A 5,318-nucleotide genomic window follows, 5' to 3' on the forward strand; every position below is an offset into this window, starting at 1 on the left:
CACCACCCCGGCCGGGCACCTCTTATAAACTGGGCGGCCAATCAGCCCCGGGCGGCGCGCCCCTGCCGCCCTCCTCCTCCTCCTCCCGCCCGCTACCGCCACACACATCACCGCCGCCCCCTCCTCGCCTCGCCTCCCCGAGCACAGACCGGCCCCCGCCGGCCGGGGTCGGGTCGGGTCGGGTTGGGCCCGCCCCTGCCCCCGGTGCCCCGGCCCCCGCCGCTGGGCAGGTCGCCCGGGGATCGCGGTCGGCGCTGCTCCGCGCCGTGCAGCGGAACCGTGCGCCCCCGCGCCACCGTGGGTGAGCACCGCGCGAGCAGCCCTTCCTCCGCCGCCTCCTGCCCCCTCCTCACCTCTGCCACACTCAGGTTCGCGCTCCGTCAAGGCGGCGCCGTCAGCCGAGGCTTCCCTGAGCCCCTGGTTGCATCTGGAGGGTCCCTTTCCCCTAAATTCCCGGTATATGAAATCAGCGTGCACCTCGGGTGCGCATCCCCTGGCTCCTTTGGTGGGTCCAAGCCCCTAGGGGACCAAAGGCCTGTCAGTCGCTCCCTGTCTCACTCGCTCCTCACTCAAGCCAGGTGAAAATGAGCACAAGTGCTGCTGACTTGCGATGTCCAAAGAGACAAAGCAGTTCACAATCTTGTTAAAGGAATGGGTTAAAGAAATGGCAGAGGTGTGCTGGCACCTAGCTGCCGGTGAAACCAGCTCAGAGCTTCCTCATCTCCCACATGCAGCCAGCCTGCTACAGACACATTTCTGAACCCTTGGTTAGGAACATCTGGTGCTCCCCATGTCTCGGCTTGCATTCAATACCAAAACCTCTTCTTCATAAAGCCGTTCTACAGTTCATAGGCATTTTCTTTCTCATGGTCCTCTAGGCCAAGTCTCCCCTTCATAATGCTCATTTAAAGTTTGCCTGTTTATAGTCCGTCCTGCCTCCATGTAGTCTTTCCTCCATCTGGACTTTCACTCATCAATTTACCCACGCTTTGGAATTCACCATCTCTTTGGCAGACAGAGCTTATCTGCCTGGCAAGTTCACTTTGTGGAAAACGCTCTCTTAATTCCTATGAAAGTGCCTGTTGCAATGGTGGCGCAGGTGTACTAGGTCTGCAGCCCTGCAAAATTCAGTGGGGAAATGGTCCAGATATAAAAGTGAGCTGAAGTCCAGCTCAGGCTTTGAAGAACATGGGAGAATGACACAAATCCATCATGTAGATCATCTTGTCTGTAGAAAAAAGTCTGAATTTCTACTCAAATACATGATGCAATATCCTGTTTAGGTCTGCCTAATCTAAGAAAATGAGAAAATTTTACCTCCCAGAGAGGTTGACGGAACCAGACATAATTATGTGCTCCAAGAAATTAAAGGAAACGGAAACCAAACCACCATGCAACAAATCGCTATCAAAAGAAACTGATATTTAGCACTGAACCCAAATAGTGCAATGGCAATTCCTTCACCAACAAGACAACATCTGAGAAATGATGATGAGAGGACCTGCATCGCAACATCACCCACCACAAAGTCTTTGGGAATAATACCCCAACCTTGAATAGCTATCTCTTCTTTCTAAATGCTTACTTTTATTCTTGGAAATGTTGGGAGCATTGTGGTCTGTAGTCCAATTGGAGGAAGTGTTCCTGTAACTGTGTCTCAACTTTTCTGAAAAAAAAAAACAAAACAAAAGACAAAATAGCCACCATCACCTGTAAAATAATCATGAAAATAATCTCACATTATAGTGAGCTGCACCCTTCTATATCAATTTTACACTGGTCTACAAAAACGATTCTTTCAGAAATGATTTTTTGAAAGGTAAGAATGGGGTTTTCTAAGGGTCTATGTAGTTTTTTAAATCCAGTCACCAATTAGGTATTAAACAATTGATAAAGGAGAAGTTAGAATAGTATCAGTGATGCTAGCAGATGATTTTTTATGCTTTCCTGTGAGAAGGAACTCAAGAAACACCTCTGCTTTTTTCACCCTAGAGTTCAAATTTCTTCCTAATGAAGATGGAAAAAAATTATATCAGCTCTTGCCACCTTAGGGTGCTCTTCTACATTCTTGCAGAAGGAAACGGAAGGAGACTTCCAGTGAAGAGCTATGAGGATCTGCAGACACCATCTTTAAATACTTTGTTACATATGGAAATTACTTTCTCCAGACAAACATGCTTCCTCCATGATCCCTGCTTCATTAACTCTCTTCTCTACTGGCACCATCTTTAGCATAGCTATCATATGCTCCACCAGGGAGCCACTACCGCTGACTGTCACAGCCTAAGTGACTCCTAACTGGTATCTTATATGTGCCGGTCTCTTGACACTGAATAGTCAAGCCCGTCTGTTTCATCTTCATCCACAACAGTTTCACCCTCACAAAATTTCAGATGCAACTACAAGCACCCAGGTACTTGTATCCAAGCACCAGGATATCAGGCTCTTCAGGAGTCAGCCCACGTAAAGCATGAACCTTTCCACCAAACCAACATGGGTTCCTAGGGTACACTAGAGGCACATAAATGATATCTGTTCTGAAAACTTAGATTCCCTCATTGATTTCTACCACAAATTCAGCAACAAAAATTGCCCATCAAACTCTCTGGAAAACTTACATCAGCATCAACTTTCTAGACACCAAGGTCAACATGAAAAATAGCAACCGTCAAAATACCATATGCAGAAAATCCACAGACCAACACACCTCCTTCCACAAACCATCAGCTATCCAAAACACACTAGAAAAACTGATATAGCCCACAGACATCACCTCATTCGCTCTGAGGAAAGCACTCATGACACGCCCTCACAAAACTACAGATGATGCTCATCCAACAGTGACACTTCACTAGGATCACATATTTGAAGAAGCCACCTAAACCTTATCCAAACTTACTACAATACAGAGAGAAAATCCCCTACTGAGTATCGTATACCACAATATGCAAGAAATGTATACTGGAAAATGTTAATGAGTTGTAGCTTATATTGGAAGAAAATCATACCTTGAAATTATTTTTCCTAGAAACACCCATCCTTCCCTTCAAACCACACTCATTATCACTAGTTCCATCACTGAAAGCAAATTTTGGCAGACCAGTATATTCTGGCTAGAGCCAGATAGCTCTGGAAAATCATACCCAAATATTGCCATAGCCCTCATGATAAACACCTGCTCCATCAGAACCACCAAAACACACAGATCCTACACGTGAGCAATCTGAAATGTCATAGGCAGCACGCAATGCATTCACTGCTCTTAGGGAGCTCGTGGGTGAAACCAAACATCCACCACAGGCTACCTAATTAGGCTAGAACAGCGACACCCAGTTACTAATTGGAAAATTATATTCCCAAAACAGCTACTCCATCTCTAACCTTGGAGTCCTGACACTGCTAGGCCAAAGATGGGCTATGGAACTAAAATGTGCGGCTCCGTCAGATACCAGATTTCATATCAGATGAATTTGACAAAGACTTCTGAGTTTCCATATTTCTCAAGTCTTGCCGATCTTTGATGGGAATTGCTGTTTCCTCTGATCATTCCACTTCTGTCACCACTTATACTCTTTATAGGGTCAGGATCACCCTCTGCTCCCAAAATAGAAAACACTTTTCTCTCAAATGTCAAACTGATTAAAATAATTGAATGGAATCAAAGCAATGACCTACAATTATTTTCATATTTTCTCTATACTTTGGACTCAAAGAGTAGTTCATCTGCATGAAAACTAATCTGCTTTATCTAATATCTCATTTACACAATTGTCTCTGTGGGCCTAATAAAACTACTTTCTTCCTAAAATATGTGTCATTCTTTGGGTTGTGTGAGGACTAATGACATCCACAACAGTTCCCATAAACAAAGTCCTGGCTCCATAGTATGAACTCTTGGCCCCTGAGCAGAGCACAGCTCTTTCCTATTGTCTACAAAATACTTGTGTTGCAAGAGATGATCACAAATATACTACCTGTTGTGATAAGGCTGCATAGCTGCTAGGATTTTTTTCATCACTTTGCTTTGAAGCAAAACAGGAAACTGTGTTTACATAAAAAGATTGTGTTGAAAGTAGTTGTCATTGCAAGGTTGATTCTCATTGCAAAGTTGAAAGTCTTGAAGAATCTGAAAATGTCAAAGAGCAACAAGCCTGCAGGTCAAAGTAAAACATTAGGGGGGAAAAATTCAGGCTTTTTAATTTTAGTTTGTTCTCTTTCAAAACAGGGAGGATCACAAAAAGTTCTTGTCCTGACCCACACTTCAAATAATACAGTGGTTTTTACCTTGAGAGAGATTATGCAGCTGAAATGTACCATTTGGTAAAGCAGTTAAACAAGTGTTACATTCTTTCACCAGAAAAAATTTTTTCCTGTGGACAAATGCTTGCAACTAAAGTGTCTGGTATTACTATGGTTTGAATATTGTCCGTGAAATTATTTCATCAGCCAAAGGTTGTTTTGAACCTGACACAAATGTTTAATTAAGTTGTATAAATTTTGAGCATGTTTTGGACAGTAAGGTTTCCAAGGAACAGCACAGACTCTTTAGGGGATGTAAAGAGAATCCTTTACTGAAACTCTGATCTACTGAGTGTGAATAGGGATGCTTTGATGAAAGTAGTGAAAATAGGCAGAAATTCCATATATATTATGTAGAATGAAATTCTACAACCTCCAAAATTGTCATGGAATGGACTTTATCTTTTTTTTTTGTTTGTTTTTCACTTCTTGACATGCTATACAGTGGTTAATATAAGTAAATATATAAGTGTAAAGAGAAGGATGGCAAAATATGACCAATACAGAGAATGCCTTAGTTAAAACTTAGGCTTTTATTTAAAATACTATTCTAGAAAAGGCTGGGAAACAGCAATTGGTACACCAGGAAATAATTACTATATTTTACAACAGTGGAAAAATGCATTAAAATGTCATTTAAGTTTTCCAGCAAATTGCCATTCTGCTGCTTTCTAGTCTAGTAGGTATGACAAAGGTCAAAACAATGAAACTGATTTTGAAATCTCAGCAGAAATAATTAGTATATTAAAGTATTTTATTCTTATGTAAAAACTCTTAAATTAAGGTAATAGAAGTAACTTTTTTTCCCTGTTTGGGAAAAATTAACTGAAATGAAACTTTAGAAATGTTCTTACATTGTTTTAGAGCTGAAGACAGCAACAGGGTGTTGGAGAAAATACTGAGAGAACAGTTCATATCTCTCTAGGTTTGGTAAAGCCAAAAAAAAAAACCAAAAATCCCCATACTCCTTGTTGGTAGTTAAAGTCCTCAGAGCCTGTTAAAAGCTCAGAGAAATTGAT

Source organism: Corvus moneduloides, chromosome 2 (assembly GCF_009650955.1).
Source record: "Corvus moneduloides isolate bCorMon1 chromosome 2, bCorMon1.pri, whole genome shotgun sequence".
Classification (NCBI taxonomy): domain Eukaryota; kingdom Metazoa; phylum Chordata; class Aves; order Passeriformes; family Corvidae; genus Corvus; species Corvus moneduloides.